This window comes from Acinonyx jubatus, chromosome C1, assembly GCF_027475565.1.
Source record: "Acinonyx jubatus isolate Ajub_Pintada_27869175 chromosome C1, VMU_Ajub_asm_v1.0, whole genome shotgun sequence".
Taxonomy (NCBI): Eukaryota; Metazoa; Chordata; class Mammalia; order Carnivora; family Felidae; genus Acinonyx; species Acinonyx jubatus.
In genome coordinates this window covers 60,645,599-60,665,693 of record NC_069381.1, presented here as the reverse complement: position 1 = coordinate 60,665,693, position 20,095 = coordinate 60,645,599, and the positions used below count along the sequence as shown (strand labels likewise).

The following is a 20,095-nucleotide window of genomic DNA, read 5'->3' as shown; positions in this document are numbered from 1 at the left end:
GTAGTAGGTGCTTAATGGATATTTATTGACTTTTATTTTTTAAGGTTTCTTATGACAACAATATCCTAAAATATTATTCTAATAGATATTATTTATCTCTTTATTTAAATGTTGAGATCATATGATCTCTCAAACTTCTGTTTTAACTTTGGCTCTCAGGAAATTCTGAGTTGGTTTATGTTCATTTACAGTATCTTCTCTTAGCCTTTGCTTCTGATATAGTTTTTCTCTTCCCTCTCCTTTAGCACCTGGACTTATCTTTTTACTCTTATTTGTATGGTTATAGGTTTTATTATAACTGCTAGCAACACCAGATTCTCACTCATTTACTTATGAGACATTTATTGTCTATAACATAGTAGACATTAGGCTAGACATTAAAGATATAAAGATTAATAAGATACAGCTTATGCTTTCAAGAAGCTCAGAGCCTAATAAAAGTGTACTTGAAGTACTTAAGTAATTACAACAATGTAAATAAAAACAAAATCATAGCTTTCAGCTCTTTGTGCCTTCTTAGAGATAGTGACAGGAAATAATTTTTGTCTTCGGACAAGCTAGTGCTTTTTCTTGTTTGTCCTCCAGATTTCTTTGAAATACTAGAAAGCTCTTTATTTTCCTCTTTCTTTAGTCATCTCTTTCTTGAAGCAGATGTTAATAGATATAGGCCTTTCTTCATCCAGAAAGAATGCCAAAAGAAAATCCCAGATCATTTAAAACCTATTAATGTTTTTGGTGTTGTAAATATTTTTACTTCTTTTGGTAGAAATGAGTAATTTATTTTAATCTATTTCTAAGGTAATCTTGATTTAGATTGCCAGAAAATGTTCCTTTTGTGTCTACCTCAAAGGACAGCCATTCTATTTAACAATGAGCAGCCTAAACTTGATATTTGCTTCCTTGAAGCTTATCTACAGTAGATTCACAGAATGATGTTTACAGGTGAAGGACATGAGTTGGACATAATATGAAAATGTTATTTCACCATATCTTACTACACAATCTTGTTTTTCAAATTAAGGTAGGTTTAGGACATATTCCTGAAATAGTCTAACAAATAGTTGTGTTTCCCTGATTAGTGTAGTAGAAAGAACATTAACATAAAAAAAATGAGACACCTGAGTTCAAATTCTAATAAAAAATCCTTAGCTCCATCAAATTGCTGATGGCATGAAATCTCTCTCAACCGTCTTATCTACAAAATGAAAAGATCGGACTAGTGTAGTTAGTAGGATCTTTTTTAGCTCCAAAATTTTATATTACAACAGGTTTGATTTAAGGGGTCCTACAAACAAAATTAATTGATTAATTAATTAAAATAAAGATAATTTTATTTATTCAGATAGTTTCTTTTATGTTCTTTCCCTCTTCCTAGTTAAAATGAGATCTTCATTAAGTTTGCTGCATTAATGAAAATTCTGAGTATAAATGTTCCTTTCCTATAAACCTTAGGACTGGAAAAAAAAAGAGAGAGAGAAAACTACGTTTGATCTCTGCATCTTGGCAGTCAGTAATTGGACTGATCACTTTGAAAATTCACTGTTGGCCAATTAGCTAGAGCCAGTGCATTTAAAATATGCATTCTGGGTGACTAATTTTACATAAAATTATATACAAAAAATCACATAATTATAATCAGATTCTCATTTGTTTATAAAAGGGTGATTTTTTTTTCAATTAAAAGCAAGCGATGTGAAGCATCAGGTTTTTTTTCTTCTCACTTAAACCATTTCTAAAACCAGTATCTGTTTATATGTCAGCAATGTAGGTAACTTTAAAGCAAATGGACAACAAAAGCAATGCTATACGTGATGTACAGTACTTAGAGTCTATCATGGATCCCTCTTATTTCCATCACTGACAAACTCCCATCTCTACCCGTCAAAATTGTAGCCAATTCCTAGGTGATCTTTCGTAATTAGCAGCCATGAAGATTATCATGGCACATTTATGAAATTAAAAAAAAATCCTTCTTAAACATGACTGGGGTGACTACATTGTTCTTTACTATAAAATCAAAAGGTTGTGCAGTCCCCTTCACATCCTGACCTCTCTGAGTCAAACCAATTACCAGCCAATTTTTGATAATGAGCAATCATATAATCATAAGATTGGAAGAGACCTTGTGAGGGCATATGATTCACCTTCCCATCCCAGTTTGGGCTGCACTGAAATCATAAGGGAAAGTAATTCTCCACTCTTTTCTTTGACATTTTTAAAGCAAAGCCTTCACAGTCTTCAAGCTCCAGTTACCCAGAGTAGTAACTCACTTGATTGTGCACATTTTATTGGATTTCTTCTCTTCCCTGTCTCATTCTCCACTCCCCTCTTGGTGTCCTGGCATCAACTCTCAGATAAACTACTTGCACTCATATCTTCATCTCAGCATCCACTTTAGGGGAACTCAGTTAAGACAAGCTGATTATAGCCCTTAGTGAGGACAGAAGTCATAAAGAAAACATTAGATTGATTATATTAATGTTAACCCACACAGAATGTCATGATTTCTATATTGTTACTAAAAACCAGGTGCCAAAACATTCTTCACATAAAATAATCTTTTTGTATTACTTATTATGCTGTTTCCAAATCCAGATCTGCTTATTTTTTTAACTTTTATAATGCTACTAGAGGTATCCAAATCAATAATTACACATTTTAACTATTATATACAATGCAGCCATTTCATCCAGGAATAGCTGGAACCCAATCTTTGTATTATTTCTGGGATGTTAAAAAGCTTTTAAGGGAACATTTTAGTATATCTGTCAAGAGTTGGGAGTCTTATCCTATTCATATTTTTCACAGATGTAGATAAATATGGGTTGGAAAAAATCATCTCAGCTAAATCTGTTATAGCTATATTTTAAGTAATGTGTAGAGAGGTCTAAAAAGTCAGGATTTTAGCTTAGTTGATCAGAGTTAACATAGATTGAATGCTGTTGATAGCTCAAAATGTCACTTAGAAATAGAATATGTTGAATACTTAACATAGTTGGGGGCCACGCATACTATGTCTCTACTCACGGTCCACCCTGTACTCCAAGGTTATATATGAAAGGTTAAAAGCTAAATGGAGTTTATCTAGTGGGTAACCATAAATAATATTCATTCACCAACTTCCTGAGAGCAGAAGGGTGATGTTTTCGGAGCAGTCATATACGAACAATAAAACTAAAATTTTTATGGGAATAGTAAATGGACAATAAAATTAAAATTTAATTTCCTTTTTTCCCTTTTTTTATGTTTTAAGGGTTTTTTTGTTGTTTTTTTTTTAGTGGTAAGAATATATTTTGGTATACCACCGGTTTGAGAGGTTGCCTTTAGCTCTGACAGCCCAATTTTGATTCAGATAAGAACAAAGCAAGCCTTTGAAGGCTATAGTCTATAGTCCATTTCTAATCAGGACATGAGGAGGCTTATAGTCTCTAGAGAACTGGATCTGGCATTCCCCTTCTTGTCCTTGTCTTAAACCTATTGAATAATCCAGACTTCCTTTCAAACCCTCACTGTGAATTACAAGTCAACTAAACTTAGTTTTCTGATCATGTTCTCCTCCCGTTGGAAAGGAAACCTATTTTTTATTCAATCTGCCTGACTGTGATAGATATTTTATCTACTTCCTCTTCACCCCCTTGGTGAAGGAGGGTTTACCATTCTGAGATGATGGCAATGGCCAAATACAGAAGACCCAATATTGGAAACATGAAACTGACAGAATTTTATTAGTCACACACACTCACAGCCTTGGAGAGGACACTGACTGGGCTTTTGTAATAAATGGAGGGTGTGGTGAACCCTAGTTCCTGTAGGAGGATGATATTAGTTTGTTTGAATAATCTCATGGGCTGGCAGGGAAGTGAAACCTGTTAGGTTGAGTGCCAGGAGGAGTAGAGCTAGTCTGGCTGATAGGGGGACTAGTAGGGTGAGAGTTTTCCAACTCTGTGAGGGGCATATCTGGTGAAAGCAGGATTAAGCCTCACAGTTGAGTCTTTGAAGCCCCATGAGGTTCAAAGATGTCAAGGCAGCACATGAAATTTTTGACCTTACAATACAGTAGGATAGCGTTTTATCTGGGGGTTGGGGGCCAGTTCGGTGTTCTGAATAGGGTTCTGAATAGGATTATCCTTGTTATTTAGAGAGCTTTTGATTTCAAATCGACTCAACTTGGACTAAACCTGGAAGATTAGTTTAGTTTATTATTGTTATTATTAGCAATTTAAACTAAACTTGAGTTCACCACATGTCCTATAGCCTTGTGAATTTCATAATTCTTTTCCAGGAAGATTGAGCCTTTGAACTGAATTTTCTCCAGCCCTTATCCCTGCATGTTCATATGCTTCTAAATCCTCACCGTACATTATGACTGGTTTTGAAATCTCCTATTCCATGTATATCAATCATCCCTAAGAATGATTTTAAAGTCAGAGTCTTCATATCAACCCTACTTAAATTTCTAATAATAATGAAAATGATGATGATGATGATGATGATGATGATGATGAAAGATACTATAATTTATTGTTATGTACCAGTTGCTTTGCTTAGTTCTTTATATGCATGTTCTCAATTCTCACAATCCTGACTTCAGACGTGAAGAAAGTTAGGTTCAATGATCTTAGGCAACTTTTCCATGATTAAGCAGCTAATTAATGGCAAAGTCAGAATTAAATTCTTAGTCTCTTGACTCTAAAGATTTGCTACACCTATTATGAAACTCATAAAAATTTAAGTGATGTGATTAAGCATTTCAGAATTTCCAAATGAAGACTACGAGTTAATGGAGATTTGGGAAACCTTGACACTTACATAGAAACCCCTGGGCCTGACCAGGAAAAGTGCCCAGCACCCTGATCCTGGATGTTCTGCCAGCATTAGATCTGTATTGCCAGCCATTATCTCACCAGATAACACCTATGGTGCAGAGCAAAGGGCAGGGATGCTTGAGGAGACACATTTTAGTGATGGGAAGGAGGCTTTTAATAAAAGAGTCATATCTTTGCATGAGCAGGGCAGCAGACCTTAAAACGAAGCTATTAGAGTTATACATTATGGGGGGAAATGCAATGGGTTGGAGAATAGAAGGGGATGTGCTTATCACAGCAATGAAATCTTTCAAGTCCTTTGGGATATTATACCAATGATTTACAGGGCCCGGTGATAATATCTTCCTCTCTCCCTGCTTAATTTTGTGGCAAGTACAGTTAAATAAAGAGCAATTTGATACTATTAATAATTATAATTTATAGCTCACCTTCCTGCTGTATGTCAGCTTCATGGGAAGAAAGAGAAGACAGACTTATTTTCTGAAGGATTTATAGCTTTGTCGTCACCATCTGGGAGGGATTTTGGTACCCCATAGGAACAGAGTAATGGAAATTTTCCATGCTCAGGGTTGATTTGAGTTTGCCTATCTGGTCAGTGCCAACTTATTCTGTGGGCAGCATGTGTGAATCCCAAGATATTTTAGTTTTGTTAATCTGATCAGTGCCAGTCCATTTCTGGCTTTCCTGTCCACCTGCTGACTCCCTGGTGTTGGCTTCCTGCTGCTCTGTCCATCTGTTAAGAATTTATTTACAAAATACACTAAAATGCAAACTGCACCAGAGTGGGACTTAGCATCCCCCTGCCCAGGAAATGGCATTGTGCCAGAGCACAATTTCCAATTGTTACTAAGCTTGAGTGTAAGAAATTGGAAGATTCAAGGGACTCCTACTTCCTCTTGAAATCCCACAGGCAAAATGGCAATGAAAATAATCTTTATTTCCATCCAGAGTAGGTAATGCTTACACTACATAGAAATGTAGAGTCTAATTTCAGACTGGTTTGTATAAAGAGTGTTGGGCTGGTAAACAGAAATCCATGATTACAATTCAGGATCTCTCATTATCTGTTCATATGACTTTAGTCAGGACTTTAGTTTTGGAAAAGGTTGTACCAGTTAATATCTGAAGTCCACTATAGTGCAAAATCAGGATTTTTCTCATTTTCATGTAGATACACAAATTTATGCACATAAAACACATAGATGTGACAATATGGAAGTAGGTATAAAACAACTGGAGATTATTCTGGTGGCTTGACTGAACATGTTGAGGGCAGAATGTTTCTATGAGATACAGGTTGTCATGGAGGTAGGGGAGGGGCAAAGTCTTGATTAATAAGGTAGAAAGTCCTCCAAGAGAACAACAACAACAACAAAAGTAGAAGTAAAACAAGTCCAAATAATTTAAAAAAATAAAACTATTAAGGGGAAGATATTCATGGAGGTGAAAAGAAAGTAACAGTGAAGTAGAATCTGGTTTTTCAATTTTTCTTTGTTTAAGGCTATGTGTGTGTGAATGGGAGTGTTGGGATATATATTATTCATAACTGATCACAGAGCTAATGATTGGATCAAGATGGTATGCAACAGATTTAGAAGAAATTTTGTTATAGTTCTGGGGTCAGTGAAAGAACTATGTTAAAAGGGATCAGCAGAGCCCAGCAGAGAAGCTAGATTAAGAAGGCTCCCCATTGGGGCAGCTGGGTGGTTTAATCAGTTGAGCATCTGACTCTTGATTTTGGCTCAGGTCATGATCCCAGGCTTGCGGGATTGAGTCCCACATTGGGAGTGTGGAGTCTGCTTGGGATTCTCTCTCTCCCTCTCTCTCTGTCCCTTCCCTGCTTACACAAGCATATTCTTTCTCTCTCTCTCTCTCAAAATAAAGAAATAAACCTTAAAAAAAAAAAGAAGGCTCTCATCTTTTCAGACATCAAAATTAAGCTGAACAAAAATGGGGCTTAGTAATTTATGAAATTTCCACTTTCAATATGCTATACACTGACTTATTAGTCATTACATGTAAATTTTCTGTTAAGCATTTCTACTGATCACCTTCAGGCAAGATTAAGCAAGTAGATTGGCAAAATATATCTTTCTGTGTGTCAGATATTCCCAAAAGGACTAAAAAATGGTAAAGGGTGAGCAGTCAAATAACATTTTTTGAACTCTTACTTGGGTTTTCCTGGATAATGTAAATGATATTTAAGTTACATGTTGGATTTTTATTTATTCAACATATATTTATTTATCAACTATTGAGTTCTGATCCTTATTTAGCTTATAGTCTAGAAGGGGAGAGAAACATTAAAGAAATAATTTTAAAATATGTATTAAATATAATTTTAAATAGTTTTTAATTTTTAGAATAATTTCAGTTTTACACAAGAAACTTCAGTTTTTACACAAGAAAACTTGTGTAGGAAGCATAGAGTTCTCATATGCCCCCTTTTCTCCCCAACAGAGTTGCCCTTATTAACATCTTGCATTAATATGGTGCATTTGTTACAACTAATGAACCAATACAGATACATTATCATTAACTAAAATCCATACTTAGAGTTCACTCTTTGTGTTGTACAGTTCTATGGCTTTTGACAAATGTATGCCATATTTTCAACACTATGGTGTCATGTGTAATAATTTCATTGTCCTAAACATACCCTGTGATTCATCTGTTTATCACTTCTGTCCATCTCAAAACCTATTGCAACCACTGATCTTTTAATTTTCTCTACAGTTTTTCCTTTTTCAGAATGTCATGTAGCTGGAATCATATAGTATATCACCTTTTCAGGCTGGCTTCTTTCACTTAGTAATATGGATTTAATGTTCCACCACATCATTTTGTATTTTAAGATCTCATTTTTTTTTAATCACTAGAAAGTGTTCCATTTTATGGATGTACCACAATTTGTTTATACATTCACCTAGTAAAGGACATGTTTGTTGCTTTCAATTTTGAGAAATTATTAATAAAGTTATAAATATTCATGTGCAGGTTTTCACGTGGTCATAAATTTTAATTCATTTGGACATATACTCATGAGCACTATTGGTAGATTATATGGTAAATGTATGTTTAGCTTTGTAAGAAACTTCCAAACCATCTTCCCAAGTGGCTAAGTCATTTTGCATTCTCACCAGCAGTAAATTAAAATTCCTGTTTCTCTGTATTTTTATCAACATTTGTTATTGTCAGTGTTCTGGATTTTGGCCATTCTAATGAGTGTGTAGCAGTAGCTCATTGTTTTATTTGCAATTTCCTAATGACATGTGAGATTGAGCATCTTTTTATATCTTATTTGTCATCATATATTATCTTTGGTTCATATCTCTTGTCCATTTTTTATTAGGTTGTTTATTTTCTCATTGTTAAGTTTTAAAAGTACTTTGTATAGTTTGGATACAAGCCTTTTATCCAATATATGTTTGAAAAAAGAGTTTTTTATAGACAACACATAGTTGGGTTGTGCTTTTTTCAACCCATTTTGATAGTCTCTGCCTTTTATTAATGTATTTCAACAATTCACATTTAAATTCATTATTCATACAGTTGATATAATATCAATCTTATTTGTAAAATTTTTTGCTACCTCTTTCTTTCTTTCTTTCTTTCTTTCTTTCTTTCTTTCTTTCTTTCTTTCTTTCTCTTCCATTATTTTTCTGTCTTCTCTGGTTTTAATTGTACATTTTATATAAATCTATCTTCTCTTTTCTCTTAGTCTATCCATTTCAATTCTTTAAAAAAATACTTTTAATGGTTTCCCTAAAGTTTGCCACTTACATCTATAATGAGTCATTAAAATAATAATGGCTTTAAAATAACACTCTACTTCTTCATGAGTAGTTACAAGTAACTTATATTAATGGCTTTGACAATTGGTAAATTAGAACCCATTTGGTACTTGTGCTCTAAAGTTATCATGGCCTAGAATCTGTAATACATTTTTATATCATGGCTTAATCATACTGATTTAAACTTAACAGGAACATTAGGCAAAGTGCACAATATTGAATTATTGGTCACAATTCTTTACTCTCCTGTAATAGCATTACTATACTGCATGACTTCATGGTGGATGTGCTAAAAGACAATTCTCCATGACTTTCTCATATTTCTTCATAGTCTTGGCCTTCTTATCTGTTTTAATAGCAAGCATCCCTGGAATCTAGAGATAATATATCCCTCCAGAGAGTTTTAGAGATATGTCTCTCCAAAGATATCCTAGGATAGTAAACACAAAGCCTAAATACAGCATGTGTGGATGACTTAGAATTAATACTTTTCAATACATATGCATTTAAAAATATATACATTAAACCAAATGAATCTACTTGATGGAATTTTAGTCTGTGTGGAAAAGGACATGTAAAGCATTTAGGCAAAGCAGGATTCGAGGCTTTTGCTAGCACATAAAGAACCTTTGGACGTCTGAAACACCCATTTCTTTTTTGTTGTTGTTGTTTTGTTTTAAGTTTATTTATTTTGAAAGAGAGAGAGAGAGAGAGAGCAGGGGAGGGGCAGAGAGAGGGAGAGAGGGAATCTCAAATAGATTCTGTGCTGTCAGCACAGAGCCTGATGTGAGGCTCGAACTTGTGAGATCATGACTTGAGTCATGATGAAATCAAGAGTCCAATGCTTAACTGACTAAGCCACCCAGGCACTCCTGAAACACCCATTTCTAAAGACATTTTACTTCCATCTGTTGGAAAACTGTTGTGAATATTTTGCTGGAACAAGACACTGACATTAAGTCTGCCAGTAAATTGTCATAAACAAACAAATGGAGGAGGTTTATCAGATGAGTGATTCCCTTTCAGATGTGATGTCTGCAGGGCATAAACTGCAACCATGTAGGGTAGCCCTGAGTGGGAGAATACATTCTCAGGTAATTGACTGTGTCCCTGTTGAAAGGGTTCTTAACCTAGAAGTCTGTACCAAGCTTCAAGTCTCTTAGAACTTCCCAGCTTTGTACAGACTTCAAGTAATTTTCATGGAAGGGAGATGAGGTAAGGAAAAGGAACTCACATTTATTTAATGCTAACCTACTTACTACCTACTAGAGATAACTAGACCCTTTATAATATCTCATTTAATCTTCACACAAAAATTTTGAGTTAGACTAAACTGCACATGTTATAAATTGAGGAAATTAAGGCTTGAGAGTACAAGTGATGTTCCCAGTAGTAAGTCGTAGACCTGGGATATAAACTCAGGATGGTCTGTTCCAAGGCTAGAGACTTTCAACAACAAAATTCCATCATCACTCTCAAATTCTTATCACAGTGTTGGTGTAAGAAGGCTGAGGGAATAGTTCTATCTATACAAATATTATATACCCATGCTTCACCACCTAGAAAGTACAAATTATTACCTTTTTGATGATATCCAAATCTTGCATTGACTAATATAGGCAAGTCTTTTCCTGCCTTCATTCATCACCAATATCATTCCTAAGTACCCCTTGGGGGAAAGGGTTTTTAATCATGACTCACAAAATGGTGGAGTCTACAGAACATTCTAGTTATATAGGCCAGCAACTTGGGGGATGTAGAAACTTGTCTTGAATTGTCATGGAAACCAAAATTGTAGCTCCCTTCACTATGTTGAATTTGTAGCCTTCACGTTATCTTTCCTATTCTCTGATTTGTTAACTGGTTTATTTTAATGTTGCCTTCCAGAAATTAGAGTACCCGATGTTAAATCATGGTTCTGCTGTGGGATCTTCAGAAAGACATTCTGTCTGTTGATTTTCTCAAGTGTAAAATACAGGTAATAAACATAGTGTGAGTACAGGAAGATTAAGAGTGTGTGTCTGTGTGTGTGTGTATCAGGGAATGTTAAGTGCCATGTCCTTGTTGGCCTCAAGATAGTGGCAGCAGAACCTATATCTTTACAATGCTTGTTTTAGGTTACCCGATTTACCCGTTTGTTTATAAGCATCATATGATAACTTCACTTGTGAGTCAGTCCCTGTCTTCTTTCAGCTACTCTCTTCTGGTGTTACTAAAGCCCTCCACATGTACATTGAGCTTCACTCAGTTTCTGACCAACAATGATCATAGCAAGCTACCTTCTAAGATTGTGGGCACCTCAACCTGTGGGACATGGAACTCATTTTGTTGCCTTTGATCTGATTTGATTCCAGACACCTGTGGGCTCTGCAAATTACAGCCTGCCCCTTTCCTCTCTCTGCACCTGAGAAAAGTCCACTTTGCCAAAGTCATTTAACCTCACACCTGTTTGCTTACTGATCAATTTGCTTAATGAACATTTTATTTAAAATTTACCCACTTTGCCAAATCTCTCTTGCCCTTTCCTATCTCATTCCTCTTCTTTATCAATGCATCATCATGGGGCTTCTAACTTGGTTCTGGAATGTAGTATTGAAGTTTTCCACTTTACTGAAGTCCCTTTCTTGCCCTCAGTCCACTTTCTGGGGTTAGACACTCTCAATAGCTTTTTCTAGCAGGATCCTACCTGCTGTGATCCCTCCACTCTTGGCTGCTGTTCTGCCCTGAATGGATTGAGAACGTAAAATCTGGCCAGGGCTACACATCTCTGTTAATATTAGACTTTCCCTGACCTAGCTCACCTAGGTGAGCTTCTTCTGAATCAGACCTTTCCAAACTAAGACTGCATTTACCACCTATTTTATGACCACACCCAGTACCTTAGGCTTCTAATTACCCTCCAGAGACTGGCTTGTAGGCAGTTCCCTTCCTCATGTGCCTCTTAAGATGTTGAAGCTCTATTATAACTCATGCTGGAACCCATATCCAGTGCTCATAATATGTGCTTAGTCCCTGAGACCCCTGTTTTCCTGTGTTTGCTCATACCTTGTATCCTGCCTATCCCTTTTTTTGATCTCTCATAACAAAATAGGTTGTGTGGAGACTCTTTAAAATCAGATTTGAGTAGGGAGCCAAGAGCCCATGGCTCCTAGAGGCTATCTCCTTTCCTCTCCCAGTACAGGTTGTGAAATAATGTTAGGCAGGCATGCATTTCTGCCAGAGTTCAACAAAACAATTTTTCAGAAATCCCTGTCGTCAATAAGGAGGTGAAAAAACACACAAATAGAAATGGACTTTATGGAAAAGCCCTGCAGTTGTAAAGAGAAAGTGGTAAATTAAACTATGGGCCTTTCCAGTTCTCAAAATATGCAACTGTGTCTACAAACAAAAAAACCTCTGAGCATGTTCCACCGAAGTGTTATTAAATGTTGTGTTTGGAATCAGCTGTGACTGAATCACACTTTAAGAGTTTGTTCATTGTGATCTGTGGAGACACATTATTAAAGTGCCCTGTTCTAGAATATAAAGTCAGGTCCTCATTAACCAGGACAAAGAGTGTTAGCATCCGAGCTCAAGAGCGGAAGGAAACTCCCTATCTCTGAGTGACAGATGTGGGTGTTAGTAGCATTGTCGCATAACCCTGGGAATTCATTAAAAGTGTCGGGCTGTGTCACAGGGGCACTTTACATTGACAGCCCTAGTGGGAAAAAACTGTGATAATTGCTTTCATCCTTTGCTTACCTTTCACCTTAGCAAGGAAATACGATTGTAAATAAATAACCCTACACTGACACATCACAAGCTTTGTGCAGAAAACTGCTCTGTGAAATGTGCATCTCAAGGACTGCAGGGCACTTTTCATAAGGGAACTAATAGAATTTATTCTGCTGGTTTTGCTTGTGTGAACTCTGGACTCACTTATTCTTTATTAAAACCAGCTTACTCAGTAACTGCTGACTTCTTGAGACAAAAGGTGGAGTGTCCAATGGTAAAGAGAAAAACAAGAGTAGAAATTAAGAAAGAAGAGAGCATGTGCATGAAAGAAGAAAAGAGAGAGAAAGGAAAGAAGGAAGAAAAATGAATGAATGAGTGAATGATGTTTTAGAGGCAGGCAGGAATGGACTGAAAATCTCCTACTAATACTCTTCTTAGTGGAAGAGAGTAATGATACCATTTACTATTAAATACTCATTGTTAGCTGTCAAAACACACAGGAATCTAGAAGAAACAGAACAGCCTTTCTTTGGTTTGGGGTGCATCTTTCTATTCATAAGGGGTCTTCAGGGAACTTGGGCTTCTGAAATGACTTTTCTATTTTATTTACATTTTTATCTCAGCTCTTTTTGAGTGCCTCAGTCTCCAAGATCGGTGCACCCTTGTTACTCACAAAGCAGCTCAATGCACTTAGCTTTCTCTCATTCTTTCCTTTAAGGCCTCTACTCTGCTCTTCTAGAGTGCCTTTGTTCTTTGCCTCAGCTTCTAGCACCAGTTAATTTCCTGCTCCTTGCAGTCTATTTGGGTCTTAAATTTAGGAAAAAGATGAACCTATTGAGAATAGTTTTAGTTTTTATGGCTAGCTCATTTGCAAGATAGTTTGACTTTTAGTCCTGCCAAGTTGCCTGTGTACTATTATACTAAAAAGTCTTTGGTTATTATACCAAAAGTGACTTGGTTTCTTCCCCTACCTTGAGTCTTACCGTCTATTGCCTCCTTGTTAATCTTGCCTTTGTTATAAACAACATCTTAGTAACAGGGCATGTGTTCATGTCAGGTTTTGAAAAGGGTGGGAACAGAAAAAAATCCTTAGTTCTTTCAATTTTATATAAAACGATTCATGTCTATTTTTTTGAAATATAAAGATAAAGCAGAAAATACTTGAAAAATATTTGGAGTTCAGTGCATATTTAAAGTTTAGTGTGTATTTAATAAATGGTGACTACTAGTATCAAGGACTAAACTGCTAAAAAGGATTGATAATTGGCTGGTTACATCGGACAAATGGACATTCCTTTGTCACTTTTATCAAATGTTAGACTTGAAGAAGATGACATGTTCATGGTAGGATTACATGACAAGTAAGTGCTAGAACAAAACAGTTCATTTCAAGTGACATTTTTACATCTGGTACATGATGTATCCTCAGGATTATATTTTTTTCTTGTTTATTTATTAGTATTTGTTTTTTTTTTTTTAATTTAAATCCAAGTTAGCTAACATAAAGTGTAATAATAACTTCAGGAATAGAATTTAGTGATTCATAACTTACATATAACACTCAGTGCTCATCCCAACAAGTGCCCTCCTTAATACCCATCACCCACTTGCCAATCCCCCCACCCAACACCCCCTCCAGCAACCCTCAGTTTGCTCTCTATTTAAGAGTCTCTTTTGGTTTAACTAACCTCAGGATTATGTTAATAATATATAGAACTGGGTATTGACTTGGGCCTTCTGACCATAAATCATACACGGTTAAGTAGGCAATTAGGAGATGATTTTATTCAGGTTGCCACAATAACATTCATTTATAAGGAACAGAACATTTCATAAAAAGGAAGGGGGGGCTGAGGTTTTATAGAGTAAAATAAACAAAGGAATCTTGAGGAAAGGTGGAGAAAGGTTTTGTCTGAGTTACGGAGCAAGAAGATGGAAGTGGAGCTTATCTGGGACTGTTTCAGGGCAGGGCAATCCTTTCCGTCAGGTGGTTAGCTGATGAGTCTGCTAGCATTTCCTAGAACACAAAAGAGGTGTGCATATAGGACACTGGGAGAATTCTCAGTAGTCCTAATTTCTTGGAGTATGGGTCGCCCGTAAAGTTCAACTTGTAAGTCTCCTCATTTATTCAAGGCAAATATCATTTGTTGATGATCAATTCAAAGGTGATCAGAAACTGCCTGAGTGGGTCAAAACAGGGTCTAAAAAAAGTGTCTGAAAGGACCCTTGTTGGAGTTGTTCCTATAAAACCAGTTGAACCATTTGTTAACAAGTGGTGACAAAAATCAGTTGTTTTAGAGTCCAGACATCCTAGAAGAGGATGCCTAAAGAAGAAGCCTAAAATTAAGAAGAGAAACATTAACATTAAATATTATATTAAGGATCCAGGAATTGAATCCTGAGGATAACCAGTCCAGTGAAATCTAAAATGTCAATCTGTAGAGGAAAATCTTTTGGTTATGCAGCATGAATTACTGAGTTCCTTCAAACTGTCAAGCTAGGATGTTCATGCTTTTGTTAAGTCATCCACAGTCTTTCATATAAGGGCTTATATGTTACCTTTCATATAAGGGCATGCATATCTGAGCATTTCACCAAATTTTCTTTGTGCCCCAGATAGTGACTGGTCCAGAGAGAACACCAGTCCCTCTAAGGTCTGCTACAGTAGTGATCTCTTCAGGATGATTGGGCTTCAGCTTGCAAACCTTCTTGAGATCCTAAGAAAAAGTCCAGCTGAAAGGCAACACAGAGTCCCAATGGAATCTGTGTAGTCAGGTTTTAGTTATCTGTGACACCTAGTCAAGTGGGGGAGAGAAAAATGGGAAAAGTTAGTTTGGAGGGTTGTCTCCAGATATAGAAGAAAACTGGAAAGAATTAAAAGTTTGGTAAAGATCAACAATTGGAGGTAGTTCCCAATTGTGTTTTCCAAGGAAGGAGGATGAGGATATCAATGAAGTCTCTATCAGACAAGACACACCAATATGTTGAAACACAAAATTTCTCAATAATCTTTCCTTAAAAATAAAGTAAAATATCTCAAAATATCTGATTAATATATTTGTATTTTTTGAAACTATTTATTATTGCTATTCACTTATATTGGATGAAAATTTTTAAATGAAGCACAATGTTCTGTTGTGGTGTAGTAGTAGTTGGATGAATGGATTAAATTTTTAGGGATTTCACACATATTGTAAGCCATACATTTGCTTAATTCTCTCATTGGAGCGTACAGAAATGAAGTTTTGTTGTTGTTGTTGTTGTTGTTCTTAATTTTATTTATTTTGAGAGAGAGAGACACAGAGAGAGAGATCATGAGTGAGGGAGGGACAGAGAGAGAGGGAGACAGACAATCCCAAGCAGGCTCTTAAACCATGAGATTACGACCTAAGTCAAAGTCAAGACTTGGATGCTTAACTGACTGAACCACCCAGGTGCCCCCAAAATGAAGTTTTTAAGAGGAAAAAAAATAACAGCAGGTAGAATTTAATCTCAATTTACCATGTATCCATATATGTATTGATGTATATTAAGATATGTATACATACACATTTATAGATATAAATGGAATATATTTATATTATAAATACATGGTACATATTAATTAACAGTAGTTTTTCTCTGGGTGTTAGTATTATCAATGATTTATATTTTTCTATCTTTGTACCATCATATTTTCTACAAAAATGTATTAGTTATATAAAAATAAAGTTTACATGAGAGGATTAATTAAATGCCCAGAGGAAAATATGTCTCATTAATAATGGCAATTAGCTAAACCTGAGGAATCACATGAAGACCATAAGAACAAAGCAAAATAGATCCACTCTTGAAAAATAAGATGCAGCCACATGTTAAATCCTTTGGACTGTTAGTTCGTAATGGGTGAGAATGGCATTTAGTTAATTTTCAGAATAAGAGACAGCTGTGGGGAATTTGCTACATTTCCTAAAATAAAAATATTAAAAGATATAGTATTATTTTCAATTCGTGTATTAAAAATGGTTACAAATTATGTTTTAGAGCTTACTTTTTATTTTTAAAGTGATGCTTATCTTTTGGGGGGGACGGCAGAAGATGGCGGCGGAGGACGCTGGACTCACCGCGCTTCCTGCTGATCACTTAGATTCCACCTACACCTGCCTAAATAACCCAGAAAATCACCAGAAGACTAGCAGAACGGAGTCTCCAGAGCCAAGCGCAGATGACAGGCCCATTGAAGAGGGTAAGAAGGGTGGAGAGGCGGTGCGCCCTCCACGGACCGACGGGCGGGAGGGAGCCAGGGCGGAGGGGCGGACCACCGGCCAAGCAGAGCCCCTGAGTCTGGCTTGCAAAAGCGGTGGGGCCAGACGGAGTGTGTTCCGACAGCAAGCGTGACTTAACATCTGGGAGGTCATAAGTTAACAGCTCTGCTCGGAAAGCGGGAAGGCTGGAGGACAAAGGGAGGGAGAGTTGCTGAGCCCCAGGACGACAGAGCCAGTTTGGCAGGGAACAAAGGCGCTGGCCAGCGCCATCTCCCTCGCCCATCTCCCAGTCAAAATCCCAAAGGGAACCAGTTCCTGCCAGGGAACTTGCTTGCACCTCACAAACACCCAACTCTGTGCTTCTGCACAGCCACCTCTCCAGCAGCGGGTCTGACTCCCTCCCGCTGCCACAGGGCCCCTCCTGAAGTGGATCACCTAAGGAGAAGCGAGCTAAGCCTACCCCTCCTGCCCCCGTGCACCTTGCCTACCCACCCCAGCTAATATGCCAGATCCCCAGCACCACAAGCCTGGCAGTGTGCAAGTAGCCCAGATGGGCCACGCCACCCCACAGTGAATCCCGCCCCTATGAGAGGGGAAGAGAAGGCACACACCAGTCTGACTGTGGCCCCAGTGGTGGGCTGGGGGCAGATATCAGGTCTACTGTGGACCCGCCCACCAATGCCAGTTATACACCACAGCACAGGGGAAGTGCCCTGCAGGTCGGCACCACTCCAGGGACTATCCAAAATAACCAAATGGAAGAATTCCCCTCAAAAGAATCTCCAGGAAATAACAACAGCTAATGAACTGATCAAAAAGGATTTAAATAATATAACAGAAAGTGAATTTAGAATAATGGTCATAAAATTAATCGCTGGGCTTGAAAACAGTATGGAGGACAGCAGAGAATCTCTTGCTACAGAGATCAAGGGACTAAGGAACAGTCAGGAGGAGCTGAAAAACGCTTTAAACGAGATGCAAAATAAAATGGAAACGACCACGGCTCAGATTGAAGAGACAGAGGAGAGAATAGGTGACCTAGAAGATAAAATTATGGAAAAAGAGGAAGCTGAGAAAAAGAGAGATAAAAAAATCCAGGAGTATGAGGGGAAAATTAGAGAACTAAGTGGTACAGTAAAAAGAAATAATATACGCATAATTGGTATCACAGAGGAGGAAGAGGGGAAAGATGCTGAAGGGGTACTTGAAGAAATAATAGCTGAGAACTTCCCTGAACTGGGGAAGGAAAAAGGCATTGAAATCCAAGAGGCACAGAGAACTCCCTTCAAACGTAACTTGAATCGATCTTCTGCGCGACATATCATAGTGAAACTGGCAAAATACAAGGATAAAGAGAAAATTCTGAAAGCAGGTAGGAATAAATAAGCTCTAACATATAAAGTGAGACCGATAAGACTCGTGACTGATCTCTCTTTTGAAACTTGGCAGGCCAGAAAGGATTGGCAGGAGATCGTCAATGTGTTGAACAGAAAAAAATATGCAGCCGAGAATCCTTTATCCAGCAAGTCTGTCATTTAGAATAGAAGGAGAGATAAAGGTCTTCCCAAACAAACAAAAACTGAAGCAATTCGTCACCACTAAACCAGCCCTACAAAAGATCCTTAGGGGAATCCTGTGAGACAAAGTACCAGAGACATCGCTACAAGCATGAAACCTACAGACATCACAATGACTCTAAACCCGTATCTTTCTATAATAACACTGAATGTAAATGGATTAAATGTGCCAACCAAAAGACATAGGGTATCAGAATGGATAAAAAAACAAGACCAATCTATTTGCTGTCTACAAGAGACTCATTTTAGACCTGAGGACACCTTTAGATTGAGAGTGAGGGGATGGAGAACTATTTATCATGCTACTGGAAGCCAAAAGAAAGCTGGAGTAGCCATACTTATATCAGACAAACTAGACTTTAAATGAAAGGCTGTAACAAGAGATGAAGAAGGGCATTATATAATAATTACAGGGTCTATCCATCAGGAATAGCTAACAGATATAAATGTCTATGCGCCAAATATGGGACCCGCAAATATATAAAACAATTACTCATAAACATAAGCAACCTTATTGATAAGAATGTGGTAATTGCAGGGGACTTTAACACTCCACTTACAGAAATGGATAGATCATCTAGACACACGGTCAATAAAGAAACAAGGGCCCTGAATGATACATTGGATCATATGGACTTGACAGATCTATTTAGAACTCTGCATCCCAAAGCAACAGAATATACTTTCTTCTCGAGTGCACATGGAACATTCTCCAAGATAGATCATATACTGGGTCACAAAACAGTCCTTCATAAGTATACAAGAATTGAAATCATACCATGCATGCTTTCAGACCACAATGCTATGAAGCTTGAAATCAAGCACAGGGAAACATCTGGAAAACCTCCAAAAGCATGAAGGTTAAAGAACACCCTACTAAAGAATGAGTGGGTCAACCAGGCAATTAGAGAAGAAATCAAAAAATGTATGGAAACAAACGAAAATGAAAATACAACAATCCAAACTCTTTGGGATGCAGTGAAGGCAGTCCTGAGAGGAAAATACATTGCAATCCAGGCCTATCTCAAGAAACAAGAAAAATCCCAAATACAAAATCTAACAGCACACCTAAAGGAAATAGAAGCAGAACAGCAAAGGCAGCCTAAACCCAGCAGAAGAAGAGAAATAATAAAGATCAGAGCAGAAATAAACAATATAGAATCTAAAAAACTGTAGAGCAGATCAACGAAACCAAGAGTTCGTTTTTTGAAAAAATAAACAAAATTGACAAACCTCTAGCCAGGCTTCTCAAAAAGAAAAGGGAGATGACCCAAATAGATAAAATCATGAATGAAAATGGAATTATTACAACCAATCCCTCAGAGATACAAGCAATTATCAGGGAATACTATCAAAAATTATATGCCAACAAATTGGACAACCTGGAAGATATGGACAAATTCCTAAATACCCACACTCTTCCAAAACTCAATCAGGAGGAAGTAGAAAGCTTGAAGAGACGCATAACCAGCGAAGAAATTGAATCGGTTGTCAAAAATCTCCCAACAAATAAGAGTCCAGGACCAGAAGGCTTCCCAGGGGAGTTCTACCAAACATTTAAAGCAGAGATAATACCTATCCTTCTCAAGCTATTCCAAGAAATAGAAAGGGAAGGAAAACTTCCAGACTCATTCTATGAAGCCAGTATTACTTTGATTCCTAAACCAGACAGAGACCCAGTAAAAAAAGAGAACTACAGGCCAATATCCCTCATGAATCTGGATGCAAAAATTCTCAATAAGATACTAGCAAATCGAATTCAACAGCATAAAAAAAGAATTATTCACCATGATCAAGTGGGATTCATTCCTGGGATGCAGGGCTGGTTCAACATTCGCAAATCATTCAACGTGATACATCACATTAATAAAAGAAAAGATAAGAACCATATGATCCTGTCAATCGATGCAGAAAAGGCCTCTGACAAAATTCAGCACCCT

At 37.0% G+C, this 20,095-nt stretch overlaps 1 protein-coding gene across 1 annotated transcript in view; it reads left to right on the top strand.

The window, feature by feature from the left end:
• The window catches only part of LRRIQ3 (leucine rich repeats and IQ motif containing 3), a 360,753-nt gene extending 349,245 nt beyond the window's left edge, over window positions 1-11,508 (top strand). Inside the window, exon 14 of the transcript XR_008294971.1 lies at window positions 10,508-11,508. The gene's annotated coding sequence lies outside the window, so the exon portion shown is untranslated. The remainder of the gene's footprint in view (window positions 1-10,507) is intronic.
• Window positions 11,509-20,095: the final 8,587 nt, after the last annotated feature.